The following is a 15,229-nucleotide window of genomic DNA, read 5'->3' as shown; positions in this document are numbered from 1 at the left end:
AGAGAGAGAGAGAGAGAGAGAGAGAGAGAGAGGGAGGGAGGGAGGAAACCAAGAAAAAGTGAGACGAAGACAGAGAGATAAAGATATAGATTCAGAGAAGGACCAGACACAGAGGGACTGAAAAAACTGAGAGAAAGAGAGAGAGAAATACAAACAGTGCAGAGACATTAAAAGAACATTGCACCAAATATTACAAAGTGATCTTGAAATCTTTGACGTAGGATATTAGCTAATAGAAATAAGCAAACATGTGCTATGGCAAAAGATGATAAAATGGCTTTGGATTTTTGATCTGGGAAATTCTCAGTTGGGAAAATAAGACCTATGCAATGGCAAGAGAGAACAAGGCCTTTTAACCTGACCACCCTGTTATTTCATTATTACCATCTCTTTCCTGGTATTGAACTTTAAGAGTGGAAATGCCAAACTGTTTAAAATGAGAAATAAGTTGTAGGGTCCTCAAGGAAAAGGGAAAGAAGGACTCTTTACAGATAGACATTTTACTTACCTTTACTTTTCCTAGTTTGTTGCCTTGGGGCTGCTGTGGGTAGAAAAAATAAAAAGAGATGAGTAATGTTTAGGGCATGAGTCCTATGAATCTCAAGAGGTTTCAGTTCTGGATAAGGGCAATATGCGATCGAGGGCCCCAGTGGAATTCTATCAAGAGTGCCATTATCCACTTGGCCAGAAGTTCATAGTCAGTGACAAAATCATCCTATGCATTTCAATGCTTTCGTAGCTGTAAGTAGAGGAGATAAGAGAAATGAGGGAACTAAATATAAAACGTGCAGAAAAATTAGATATTGTTATGTTCCACCTGATCTCAGCACATCTCTGAAAGAATAGAAACATCTTGCTAATCCACCTATTTCTTCTTGTTTTCTTTCCCTGAAGTTAGTGGTGTGAGTAGTCTTGAGGCTAGGTCTAAGATGGATCCTTCCTTAGAAGAAGTGAAGAGGCTTTGCATAAAGGGAGAAATTATGGCCAAGATGTAGCATTTCTTAATTTTGTGCTTTAGGTAGAAATATTTTGAATAGGCATTTGTCCTTTTGAGTTACTAATATTACATTTCCTTCTTTTCCTCTTCTGCTCTCTGAAATTTCACTATTTCGAAGGTCAAAGTAGAAGGGAGGGACAGAGATAGAGAGAAAAGGTGTGTGTGTGTGTGTGTGTGTGTGTGTGTGTGAGAGAGAGAGAGAGAGAGAGAGAGAGAGAGAGAGAGAGAGAGAGAGAGAGAGAGAGAGAGAAGAGAAGAGAGAAGAAAAACAGAGCTACAGTGACAGAGAGATAAAGATACAGATTCAGAGAAAGACCAGACACAGAGGGACTGTGAAAAACAGAGAAAGAGAGAGAGAGAAGGAGAGACAGAAAAAGAGAGAAAGAGACAGAGAAATAGAGACAAACCATTAGGGCCAAGACAGAGAGTGTTTAATTGAAGATGACAAAGTGGTCTTGTGAGTTGTGATCTGCATTCCCTGGTGAAAAAAGACTATGTGCTAAGGCATTTTAACTGGATTACCCTCTGTTTCTGGGTACTTATCTTTAAGACTGTAGAGGACTAAGTGGTGTATAATAAGAGACAAAGTCCAGGGGCCTCAAGAAAACAGGAAAAAAGACTTTAAGAATAGACATGTTACATTCAGGTTTCTCAGATTGTTGGCTTGAGGCTTCTGTGGGTAGAATAAAGAAAAGGAAAGAGTGATATTTAGGGCAAGAGTTCTATGAATTTCAAGAGCTTTCAGTTGTGTTTAAGGGCAATCTATATTCAAGGGTACAAATGGCATTCTATCAGGAATAGAAGCACCCTCGTCCAGAGGTTACATATCCAGTCATATAATTCAGAATTCATCCGATTGTTTTCAAAGCTGCCATAACATTAAATACAGGAAGTTTGAGAAATGAAGGAAATAGAGAGAAAAAGAATGGAACATTAAATGTTGTGTTCAGTTGGATCCTACAACATCTAGTGTCAACATGATATAAGATAGTTTATCAACTTTTAAATTCTAGGTAAATAGTGAAGATAACCATGGCAGTAGAATGAACTGAAAAAGATATATCTGGAGAACATAATTGAAGCAGTGTGACTCAAGTAGAAAAACATTATTCAATAAAAATTATTGTGTTTTTGCTAAAAGTCTGTGCCCAAATTTTTGGCATCGAGCACCTCCTCAGGCCATTGGGCTATCTAAATTAATTTTTCAAAGTTAGTTGAAGTATGCGCATGAGCCCTTTTTACTTCCCTGACAGATCTTTCACCTACTAAGGAGAAGACCACAAAAGGCGAATAAGGGAACTAATCCAAATTATTTTTCCCAGTCCAGAGTCTGAAAAAGTGACAGTAATTTGGACTTACATTTACTACTTATCTAATATTAAGGAAAGCAACAAAGTAATTAATAGAAATCAACCCAAATGTACTCCCTTTATCCAGGGACAGACACTGATTGAAATATCTTGTCAATCTTTCTATTTCTTCTTGCCCTCACTCTCTGCAGTTAGGGCTGTGATTAATTTGTGGTTAAGCCTCAGATGAGTCCATTCTTAGAAGAAGTGAAGAGGCCTTGCATAAATATGAGAAATATGGCAAGGATGCAGCATTTGTTTATTTAGCCTTTCAGAGCTAAATCTTTTGAATAGGCGGGCATTTAACCTTTCTGGTTCTTGGTACTACATTTCTTTCAAAGGATAGACAGAGACAGACAGGGAAACAGAGAGAGATATGTAGACAGAGGACAAACAGAGACAGAGAGCATTTCATTGAAGACATCAAAGTGACCTTGAAATTTTTATCCAGGAAATCCCCTGCTGGAAAAATGAGATCATATGTTATGGCAAGAGAGAATAATTAATTTTAATTTGAGCACATGCTTAGTTCATCATTACTCTTTTTTTTTTGTCTGGGTACTGATCTTGAATAGCATAAATGTCAAATGGTTTAGAATGAAAGATAACAATAACAAGGGACTAAAGTGAAAAGGAAAGAAAGACTGTTTAGATAGATATGCTACTTACGTTCAGGTTCAGCAGGTTGCTGGCTTGGGGCTTCTGTGGGTAGAAAAAAAGAAAAGGAAAGAATGATTTTTAGGGCAAGAGTCCTCTGCATCTCAAGAGTTTTCAGTTGTGGATAAGGGCAATCTGTGATTAAGAGTCCCATTGGGACTCTATCAGGAATACAAGCATCCACCTGACCAGACATTACACATCCACTTATAAAACAAAGAATTCCTAACTTCCATTTTGAAACTTTCATAACATATTAAATACTGGAGCTTTGAAAAGTGAATCAAATAGAGACAAAATTGATGGAAAATTAGACAGTAGTGTGATCAGTCAGATCTTACAATATCTATTGTGATAATAATATAAAATAATCTATCATCTCTTGAATTCTATGTGCATAATGGAGATAACCATGGAGGTAGAATCAATTGAAAAAGAGGTACCTGGAGGACATAATGCAAGCATTATGACTGAACTAGGAAAACACAATTTTGTTAATGATTTGTGACCTATTTCTTTGATATGCCCTATGCAGTAAACCTTTGGTATATCTAAATGAAACCTTCAAAGTTAATAGAAATGCGAGTTCAGCCTCTTTTGTTTCCATCACAGGTTTTTTATCTACTAATAAGAACCCAAAAGGCAAATAATGGAAACTAATCCAAGCTATTTTTCTGAGGCCTGGGTCAGAAAAAGGGATGGTAATTTGTCCTTACAAGACCTCCCTAATAGTGTAACATAAAGGAAAACAATAACAAAGGCATCAATTCAATTCACTAAGAATGTGTGACTTTTCATTGGAGTGGAACACTTTCTCAGGCCATTGCCCTACCTAAATAAATCCTTTGAAGGTATTTGAAGTATAACCTCTTCTATTTCCCTGACAGAACTTTCACCTACTAAGAAGAACAGGAAAGACACAAAATGGAAACTAATTCAAACTGTTTTTCCCAGTCTAGGGTCAGAAAAGGGGACACTAAATTGGACTGATTGACTTCATGATTTGTCTGATTCCCCACACTGGGATGCTAATCTGCAATCACCAAAAGGAAAGTAGATTGTAAGGGAAGATAAGGAACAACAAACCACAGTTTTTGTATAAAGTCGGAATTATGTTCTTGTGCAACAAGCTCTGGACTTGGTGTTGCTGTGGTTTAAAAAAAAAAGAAGGAAGAATGAAATTTAAGGCAAGAGTTTTGTAAACACCACATTTGGCCCTAGTGGATCAGGGCAAGTCATGTTAAAGTGAATGTGGTCCAATAGCATTATCTGCAGAGCACAAATTTGGATCTACATAGCCTGAGCATACCCATATCATCATTAAATAAAGAATTAACTCCACCTATTTGAAACCTACCACAGAATACTGGAAAGGGACTGGTATATGAAATTGAATGGTATCTACAGGAAATCTATCCAGAACAGAGGATTATATGTTATCCAATGAAGAAAATGGAGGAGAAATAGTTGAAAAATTGGGTATTGCTGCAGGCAGCGTAATTTCACAATATCTAATGCGGATATAATGTCAAGTAGGTAATCATGTTTTGAATTTTAGATTTACTAATTAGTATTTTGGTGTGTCAGTTTAGATTACTAATAAAGGTAACTCTGGGAAGTAGGAAGAATTGAAAAAGAAATGTTGGAAAGATGTTCAATTAAAACATGAATCATTATGAAGACCAAGAGAAGTAAAGATAAATTCCAAGGACTACAGGGAGAGTCAAAATAAATCCATAGAGGAGATGAATTAGGACTTATATTATTGAGCAGCAGGTTTCTGGCTCGGGCTGCTGTGGGTAAAGAAAAGGAACAAGTAAAATTTATAACAAAGTTCCAAAGTTCACATATATCAATCTAGGTGGGGCAAGTTATGTTCAAGTCAAGAGGATTCAATGAAATTTTATCAGAAACACAAAAATGGACCCACTTTGACAGAAGATACCTATCTCATCATAAAACTGAGAATTTGTGCTATCAAACAATACTTTAGAAGGGAGGTGTGAGATATCCTGAAGGAAATGGAGAAGAGAGGGATGGAAAATTGGTTATCTGTGGAGGCCACCCATCTAATAATCTCCATTGCAGTCATGAACGAAACTTGGATCTATTTGGCCAGAGGATACATACACCTTATAAAAACGAGAATTCATCTTATCCATTCCAAACCTGTCCCAACATAAATAAGGGAATTATGAGATACAATGAAAACAAATAATGGAAAATTAATCATTTGTGGTAGCCTGATCATACCACATAGAAGTAGCATGTTGAAAAACAGATGATTAGAAGCCACAGTTGAATCAGTGTCACTAAATTACAAACTGATTTTCTATAAAACTATGAGGTGGATTTCTGTCAAATATCATGGCTTTTTTTCTTAGTGTTTAGTCAAACATAAAACCATGTTGGTTTATTGAAGGGAAGCATTCAATAGGAAGAGAAACTCCAGCACAAGCCTTGCTCATTACCCTGAGGATCACAGGACATAGTTTACTTCTACTAAGTACTGCAATAAAAAAGGAAAGTAATAGAAATCAATCATAGTTGGTTTTGTCAGTGCAAACCCAGAGAAATGATGACATTTTATCGGTATTCTTTTTGTATTCTTTCACTCTTCTACATCAAATGGTTTGAGTTGTTTTGATGTTAGCTCTGAGATGGCATCTTGGTTTAGGGACTGAAGAAACTACCTATAAAGTCAAATGACTCAGATTTCTATATCTTCATGCTGTGCTTCAGAACCAAAATCTTCATGCTAGTACTGGTCCCAGATGAATTGCCAATGCAGAAGTGGCTCTCCCTCAAGGGTTGAGGTTGACTGAAAAGAATCCCCTTACTCTAAGGGTAAAAATAGAACTTTCCTGGGTGAAATTCCCTCGAATGGCTTCCCAGAATAAATAGACCAACCCAAATGGGAATTCTAAAAATTTCTCAGATGGATCCCTACAACACATATACCAGTCCTGATGGAGGTCAAAATGAAAATAATTCCAGTGGTCCCTGAAACACTTAGAGGAACCTCAAATTTCTCAAACAGATTCCTAAAACACTTTAAGGAAATCAAATAGAGGTCTGTATTCAACCCCATATAAGACAAGTCAATAACATTTATCAAGTGCTTACTATGCACCTGACATTTTGCTAATGGCTAAGGAGATAAAGGTAAGAGACAATCCATCCTCTCAAGGAGCTCATAGTGGTGGAGATAACATGCAAACAATTATGGGCAAACTATATACATGATAAATGGGAAATAATAAATACAGGGAAGGCAGTAGAATTAAAGGGGATCAGGTAAGGCTTCTGGTAGAATGTGAGATTTTAGGTGGGATTTAAAGGAAGCCAGGAACTGGAGAAGAATAAGGCTTAGTGTAGACATGATATCTGCCTTCAAGCACTTAAAGGATTGTCATATGGAAAAGGGATTAAATGTGTTCTATATGAATGTAGAGAACAGATATAGGAGCCATGGTTAAAAGTTGCAAAGAGGCCAAATGAGATTTGTTATAAGGAAAAGCTGCCTGAAGCCTAAAACTATCCAAAAGTAGAATTAGTGGACTCCAGATGTAGTGGCCTTTCCTTCATAGGAGAGCCTCAAGAAAAATTGGATGTCTGCTTCTTAGGTAAGACCATTTTTTCAGGTCTAGGTTGAACTTTATGGCCACTGAGGTCCTTGGTTAAGTGATTCTGTCATTTAATCCAATCAAACAAACCTTTATTTATGTCCTATTTATTAGATTATTATTTAAACCAAATCTGTGATTTCATTATTATATAAAACTCCCAACAAAGGAATTCCTTCTACCACTGCAGCTTGGCATGGGGTCTGCAACACATAGCCTTCAAGAGTTGCTTGGAACCCTGAAAAGTTAAGTGATTTGCCAAGAGTTGCATAGTCAGCATGTATCATAAGCAAAATCTGAGCTGAGATTTTCCTGGCTCTGAGGCTGGCCCTTTATTCGGTATGCCATGGTCCTCTCACTGGGGATTTTTGTGGCTGTTGAGTCATCTCAGTCATGTCCAACTTTCTGTGACAAAATGAAATTGTCCCTCAAAGAACTTATATTCCATTGGAGGAAACCCAATATGAAGCAAATAAAGACCATATACACTTAGAGAGGAGAGAGAGAAAGAGAGAGAGAGAGAGAGAGAGAGAGAGAGAGAGAGAGAGAGAACTAACAATTGAGAGATCTGGGTAGACCTTATGTAGCTACTGAGCTCTCCTTGAGGGAAGCTAGAAATTTTATAAAGATAGCCAACAACTGAGCATATGTCAGGCATGAGGAGAAAAGCAGGAGAAGAAATGTCATGAGCAGGCAATAGTTAGTCTTCCAATTTCACTGAATGAAGAATGTGAAAAGGAATGATATGAAATATGTCTAAAAAGACTGCTACAGTGAAGACATTTGAATAGAGTGTCTATCCCGTGTCCAAATTAGAGAGAAAAGTGAACAATTCAATCATCTGGGCAAATAAATATTCAAAGGTTTGTTGTCTCAGTAATTAGGTATCTGAAGGAGTGATGGAATTGTCTGTTTTTCATTTCAATATTTTGGTACACAGAAGCAAAAGTGTTCATAGTAGAACAGCAGTTACTTAAAGAAGATGTTGAGTTTAGGCTCATGTCCAGTGCTAGAGAAAGGTAATTGAAGTATGCAGAGGATGGAAAGCAATGGATAGAGCACTAGATTTGGAGTCAGGAAAACTTGAGTTTAAACTGCCTTAGACACTTAACTAGTTATTTCCAACAAAAATAATAACTAATAATTGCCAGCATTTACATAGTGCTTTAAAGTTTGCAAAGTGCTACAATATGCTATCTCATTTGATCCTTGCAATAACCTTAGAAAGCAGGTGCTATTATTATCTCCATCTTACCAAATCAACAAGAACCTCCAAACCAAAAGACACAATGACTCCAGTGTAATGAATAGGGAAACAGAGACTGAGCGACTTGCTCAGGGTCACACTACTCATATGTATGTGATGCAGGATTTGAACTCAGGTTTTCCTACCTCCAAGTCTAGGACTCTTACCCACTATACTGCCTAGGCAAGTCAGTTAAGCCCTCTCAGTTACCTTAGCCTCAGTCTTCTTATTTGTGAAGTGAGGACAATAATCGCACCTACCTCCCAAGGTTGTTGTGAAGATCACATGTGATAATATATGTAAAGGACTTTGCAAATCTTAAAGTACCATATAAATGCTAGTTTTTATTTGTAGAAGTAGTAATACTACCTCCCCCAGTTATCTAACTCTAGGAAAACTAAAGTAACTGAATCATTGAGAATGGCTTGCCCCAAGTCCTGTCATTTGACTTGAATGGTGAACCCCAAATCTCCTAATACTATCACAGTTTCCCAGTATTCCCCCACTTACCCTTGGGTGTTCCTTGAGCTGAGCTCAGGGCCAACAGGGCCACTGAGAGAAGGAGCAGGAAAATCTTGGTAGTACCCATGATGTGGATATCACCTGTGTTGGACGAGCCCAGGGCAACCTTCCTTATAAAGACCTAGATGCACAGTGTCCCATTGAAGCTATACACTCAGTCCTTTGTCTGAGGAATTATTTTATGCCAATCAAGTCCCTTCCATCCCTGAGCTGACCTGGGTTGTGTTGAGTTTGAAGGCTGGCAGGAGCTTCTTGCAAAAAAAAAATAGTCACGACTACATGCGACTTGCGTAAGGTCTTTGAAATCAAAGTTTCCTTGGCAGGAAACTCTCTATTGTATGGTATGTTATGATTGCAATTATGAATAATTTTCCATCTTGTGACTTCAATTCCAGAGAGAAACATGGGCTTCTTTTCATATTATGATATCCTGTGTTACACAAGCTATCTAAATATTATTTAGCTTATGCCCCTTCACTACCCTTCTTGCAATGCCAAGAATAAGTCAGTAAGTTCAATGTACAATGGAAGGATAAAATAACAGAAATTATATCACCATACACACAAATCGTGCAAGCAAGATATTCTCATATCCTCTTCTACTAGTAGCTGCATATCTAGCATTATCAGAACTTTTTGATCCCCTAAGACACAGTTTATGTGCGACCAGGCCATCATACCATGTTTCTTCTTCACCAACATTCTAAATGATATTTCTAAAAGCACATCCACTAACTAAACTTTGTAGATTCCTAATCCATTCTTCTTACAGTTAGTATGTCTGTTCGTGCTGTTTTTCAATATCCTACTTACCAGATCCCTATTATGCTGCTTTATTTTAGGTAAAGATCTTTCCCCTTGGCTATCTCTTTCTGCATTCCTATCCCCATTCCTATTCCACTCAGCCCGTGCATACCCAAGTCCAATTTGCCTTCACTCACCCTCGCAATACTATGTCCTTCAAATTACTGTTCTATTATAAACACTTACCTAAATCAATGGTGTCAGACTCAGATAGAAATGGATCTTTGCAGGCCATATGTTGACTTGGAAAACCATAAATTAATACTACCTAAATTATCAAAATGTTTTGTCAAACATTTCCCAGTTACATTCAAATCTGGCTCAGGCAATGCTTGGAAGGTTTGCAGTTTGACATCTCTGCCCTAAATTATCAATATATTTTTGTTTTCATTTCCATTCCTAACAGAAATGTAGTTATTCTCTAAGGATGAAATATGCCTAAAAACTCTGTTCAGTGCAGGTCCCCCTCTCACCACTTCCTCCTGAGTTTCGAATCGAGGCAGAGGTATTAACATGCACAGCCTGTTTCAGATCATTGCTCAGTTATCTTCACTCAAAAAAAACCTTGCATATTTTGGGTTTCTATTCTCAAAAGTAATGAATAAGCTCCTTACTGACTTCTCAAAGCAATTATTAGGGGTTGCAAAAGATCGTATACATGTATGGATGTGTGTATATATATTTGTACATATTGTATACACATATATTTATATATGTAAACTTGTAATAAACCAATAACATGTCACACGTGGTGTTTAAAAGTTATTGTTATGTGATACATATCAAACACTCAAATATTTTTGTACTAATAAAATTAATGCAGACAGAATCTGGGAAATAAATTGCCCAATGGGAAAATCTTTATGTCAAATATCACTGCTAAACACTGGCACCTAAGATAGATGGATAAAAATTGACACAAATAAATGAGTCCATTCCCAACAGATAAGTGCTTTAAGAACATAGGTTTCAAAAGAAGGATTTTGAACTAAAAAAATTATGAAAACAAGTTCCAAATCACTAATAATAAGAGAAATATGCACAACTTGGAGCAACTCGAAGCTTTTACCTCATGCAATACAATTTATCAAAAATGTCCAAAAATAGAAAAAGTCAATTTTAGAGAAAATATGGGAAGACAGGAATACTAATACACTATTAGTATAGCTGTCGATTAGTCCTACTAGTATGGACAACAATTTAGAGTTATTAAAGAAGAATAGAAAGCTGTGTATATGTGTGTATGTGTGTGTGTGTGTGTGTGTGTGTGTGTAATATATACATATACATATACATACATAAATACATATATATATAATATATATAGATGTCCTTTGACCCCAAGACCTTATGAATTGGCAAATACCTCAATAAACTCAAACAGAAACAAAGACTGGAAAGAAACTGAGTGTCCATCGAATGGGGGAATAACTAACCAAGCTTAGGAATACAAATATAATAAAATATTTGTGTTCATTATGAATTAAGAGACATGAGAAATTCAGAGAAATGTGGGAGTATCTGCATGTACCAATGTAAATGAAATAAATACAGCTAAAAAGAATACCCTCCGAAACCAAAATACATAATGACTACAATGTGATGAAAAAGAAAATTCACTAAAAGTAAGCTAAATCCTGGAAAAACCAACAGTGATCCCAGAGAGCAGATAATGAAAATACCCATCCTTCATCTTGGCAGAGAAAGAGGTGAGTATTAGAGCAGAAAATTGCATGCATTGTCAGAGGCAGTCTCTGTATTAGATATTTTTTTCCCTTCTATTTCTTTTTTACAAAGGAGGGTTTGATTCAGGGAGTTAGTTGAATTTGGGAAAGGCACATAAAGAAAAAAAAGGGGGGCAGCTAGATGGCACAGTGGATAGAGCACCAGCCCTGGAGTCAGGAGGACCTGAGTTCAAATCTGGCATTAGACACATAATACTCACTAGCTGTGTGACTCTGGGCAAGTCACTTAACCCCAATTGCTTCATATTAAAGAAAGAAAGAAAGAAAGAAAGAAAGAAAGAAAGAAAGAAAGAAAGAAAGAAAGAAAGAAAGAAAGAAAGAAAGAAAGAAAGAAAAAGGAATCAATTACATTTATTAAAAAAAACCCAAGAAAGTATAAAAGTAAAGTAAGTACTTCAACAATGGGCTACAGCACACAAGCACACAACCCATTTTATTTGGTGAAAGTATACCGCTCATGTAGCATTCACTGTAAAGTCAGTGGTCTTGCATCAAGGCTGATATTGTCTCTTGTGCTTCATCCTTAAGAGTTCCTGCAAAGCTGTCTTGTGCTGCAGCTTCCTTATTTCTGAAGATACCTTCACTTTAGGATTAGTCTGACTTCTAGACCAAACATCACACAAGGTAATGATCCCTGGCTAGTGGAATCTACCTAAATTTTTATTATGGCGACTCTGGTAAGGCAGTTGACAAAACTTCTAGGGAAAATCCCTTGCCAATTAATCAGATTAAGAAGGAGGAAACGCCAAAGAGGAATTCCCTCACTGGCCAAATTAATTATCAGAAAATTATAAACTCTTTAGTGATAGAATGTGTGCATTGTGTTGAGTTCATAAAACTAGTTAGTTTACCTTACCAATGCAAAGAAATGCATGTTAAACAATAGTATATGAAGTCAATTCAGGAACTATGTGAATAGTTCTAAGGAGTGTTGATTAATGGGCTAATGTCAAACTACTGGGAGAATTCTACTGAAATGCCCCAGGGTCTTGCCCTTAGCCTTGTTGTGTTCAATATCATTATTCCTGACTTAAAGGCATAAAAAATTTATCCAATTTTCCCCAAATAGTTAAGGTTTGGGATCCTGTTAGGCATTGCCCTTGATAAGCCATATTTGGAGAAAACACTGGCTTTTTTGTCCAATATAACATTTGACTCATATTCAGTTTGTAGTTTACCAAAAGCCCCAGAGCATTTTTACACATTGATCAACTAGGCACACCACTCCCATCATGCATTGCTGAAGTTGATATTTTGGATCCAAATTCAGGACTTTACATTTTTCTTTATTAAATTAAGTATTATTACAAATATTTTGTGGAGAAGTGTTCCCAAGAGAAGAACCACTTTTGATAAGATTGATTTAACTTTACTTTAAATAAATAAAATTGGCTTTTCCCAGACAATAAACTGTGATTTGGGCTAGAGATTTCTAGCACTTTCTACCTATAATACTCATTTAGTATCCATAGCTACTAGATGTTCAATAAATATTTATTGAATGATGAAGAGACATGTTCTAGGACCCTGCCAAGAGGAACACTTTAGTTTTTTATGCCCATTCCTCTTGAGATTCTTAGAGCCTGGAGTCTATGAGGTCTGGGTGGATGTGCAGGTAACAGCAGATTATTTTTTTAAAAAGAACACTAGGAAGAACAGGTGAAAAGAAAGAAAAAGGCAGTGGTTGTTTTGGCTGGGGCACTTTTCAAGCCACATTGCCACATTCTATCTTGCCAGGGTAGAGTAGATCCTAATTCTTCTTGTATACCTGCAACATGATGGAGCTTTGTTCTTGTTCTACTAACCAGACTGATCAGTAGAGCATGAGATGAGCCTCATATAAGGCCACTTCTGTGAGTGACTCTTCTATTCATGGTGTGGTAGGGTTGTGGGGAGAGATTATATACCATCCTGAAAGGTAAGGTCAAGGAGGTGGTTTGAGGGTCAAAATAAGAGTGATGGGTTTGTGCTCTATGAGCTTGCGCTTGTGATGCTTCTCAAGATTGTCATGCTTTTCCTAATCCAATTCAACTGTTTTACTTTCAGTTACAATAAGAAGTCTAAATGATTTGTTAACAATAACTGATTTAAGAAGATAGAGTTTCTCATGGGATGGGGGCTGGGACAACATGTCGAATCTGGGTCCTGTGGACTTAGGAGTAATAGGTAAGAAAAATAGCCCATGAATTCCTAAAGAAGCTATTTTATTTCTGTGGGCTTTCCTTGTGATTAATTTTAACTTCTTGAAAGACAAATATTACACTTTTCTCCCTTCTCTTCTAGTCTGTATTTAATAGTTCAAAGTTTTTTTCTTGTTCCTCACTGAAAGCCTTCTTGAAAATAACAACTATTTTTTCACTGTACTATGGTGAATAAAGTGCCAATTTGGTCTGCATAACAGCTCATATACTATTGTAACATTACTGATCACTGTTGCTTCGTATTTTGTACATTGTGTGCAGACTGAGACCAAATAGTAGCAGAAGTGTACAACCACTGTAATGCTGGCAGGTATTAGCACCTCCTGAATTAATACTGCCTAGGGAAAGCCTTCTTCAGATGGTCAAAAGCTCAGTGTGTCTAGGGCAGACAGACTGAATCATGTGGGTAGAGGGTACTGCATGATAATGACCTATTCGGGAAGCTGGGTATTTTATCAGAAAAAAGAACAGGTTGGATATGACAAGCTGCTGCAAATGCTATAACCAGGTTCTTTGAGGAGGGGTCATCTGTCAGAAGATAGGTGTAAATAGTTGTCACGAGGAAAATTAGTCTCACCTGGTTTAAAATCATCTCCTCACCTATGGGCTACTAAAGTAAAAGGAGAAGCCACCTGGGTCACGTGGATTCAAGTTCAGTCTCTTAGGGCAAGTATGCTGAGAAATAAAAGTTTAAACAATCTCTTCTTTAAGAAGAGCATGGTTTGAGAGGTTGAGGCAGTGCACTTTCATAACAGTACCTTAGAGTACTGGAGAAAAAGAGCTGTATATGATACAAGAGGGCTAATAGAAAGTCAAGTGTATTTGGTCATCTGTTGAGACAAGAATTAGGCATTCATTGATTGATAAGATGAATTCCCTTGAACCAGTAGCAGGAAATGTATATATGACTGAAACTGGAGACTGACCCAGACCTTGGAGAACCTAAGTCATATCCCACTAACATCCTTTCTTAGGTTCCTTTTTTTTTTTTTGGTGAGGCAATTGGGGTTAAGTGACTTGCCCAGGGTCACACAGCTAGTAGGCCAGATTTGAACTTAGGTCCTCTTGACCCCAGGGCCTCAGCTCTATCCACTGCACCACCTAGCTGCCTCCTCTTAGGTTCTTCCAATGTGGACTCATAGAAACTCTGTGGCAGTTAGAGATCTGAAGAAGTAGAGTAGCTTACTATGATGGACAATGAATTCCAAAGGATCATTTTATTCTAGTCATTTTGTGAAAGATACCTGCATAAAATACCTCTACTGCCTATATGCATAGGTCAGACCTCTATATGTTGAGGAGGGACATGTTTTTGGGGATGCTATAAAAGTGATGGGTGTGTATTACCTCTTGCTTGATGTTTCCCACTATTGCCATGCTTTTGTTAATCCAATTAACCTATTCTGCTTCAGATTATGATAAGTGATTTGTTAGCAATAGCCAGATCTGAGAGGAAGATCTGTTTTGTGGGATGGGGACTAAGTCAAGGTAGAGTATATTGAACCTAGGTAACAGGTAGACCAACACAAACCCCTACCGAGCCTTTTATAGATGAATGAATGAAGTTCCAGAGACACTTGGGCAAAAAGATCAAGACAAGGTGCTAGTACATAAGTAATTTAACCTATGACTTTGGGCACAACACTTAATTTCTGAGCCCTGTTTTTTCATCTGAAAATAAGAGACTTGGACAAAGTAACTTCTAAGTTACCTTTTAGATCGAAATCCTTTTGCAATTACAGCTGATTTTTTTAAAGTGAGGTCCCCCCAGCTCTAAAATTCTTGATTTTTGATATTTTATAATGTCACATTTAACTAATCATATAACATCCCCTCGCTTATACAAATTTTCTAAATGTCAAATGACTTAGACTCTATCCATCAAAATTTTTCTAATAACAAGGATTAAGAAATGGAATCGATCCACAATTAAAGATTAAAATAACACAAGTTATATCACAAGACAAAACAAAAAGCCAATGAGACAAAGAGGAAGCTGTGTTCAGAGTCAGGAAGGGACAACCTTTGAGGACAAGGACTGTTTTGGTCTTTCTTATTGTCCTTGGAACTTAGTACATGGTA

At 37.0% G+C, this 15,229-nt stretch overlaps 1 long non-coding RNA gene across 1 annotated transcript; it reads right to left on the bottom strand.

The window, feature by feature from the left end:
* Positions 1-453: 453 nt before the first annotated feature.
* Positions 454-8,507, bottom strand: LOC110204507 (uncharacterized). The gene is made up of 3 exons (XR_013486703.1): positions 8,386-8,507; positions 3,016-3,048; positions 454-541 (listed from the first exon to the last, which is right to left on the bottom strand). It is a non-coding gene; the product is annotated as an uncharacterized LOC110204507 (long non-coding RNA).
* Positions 8,508-15,229: the final 6,722 nt, after the last annotated feature.

This window comes from Phascolarctos cinereus, unplaced genomic scaffold, assembly GCF_003287225.1.
Source record: "Phascolarctos cinereus isolate Bilbo 61053 unplaced genomic scaffold, phaCin_HiC Scaffold_519;HRSCAF=1143, whole genome shotgun sequence".
Taxonomy (NCBI): domain Eukaryota; kingdom Metazoa; phylum Chordata; class Mammalia; order Diprotodontia; family Phascolarctidae; genus Phascolarctos; species Phascolarctos cinereus.
Note: the sequence above shows the minus strand (reverse complement) of the source record. Positions and strands in the feature narration are given on the sequence as shown.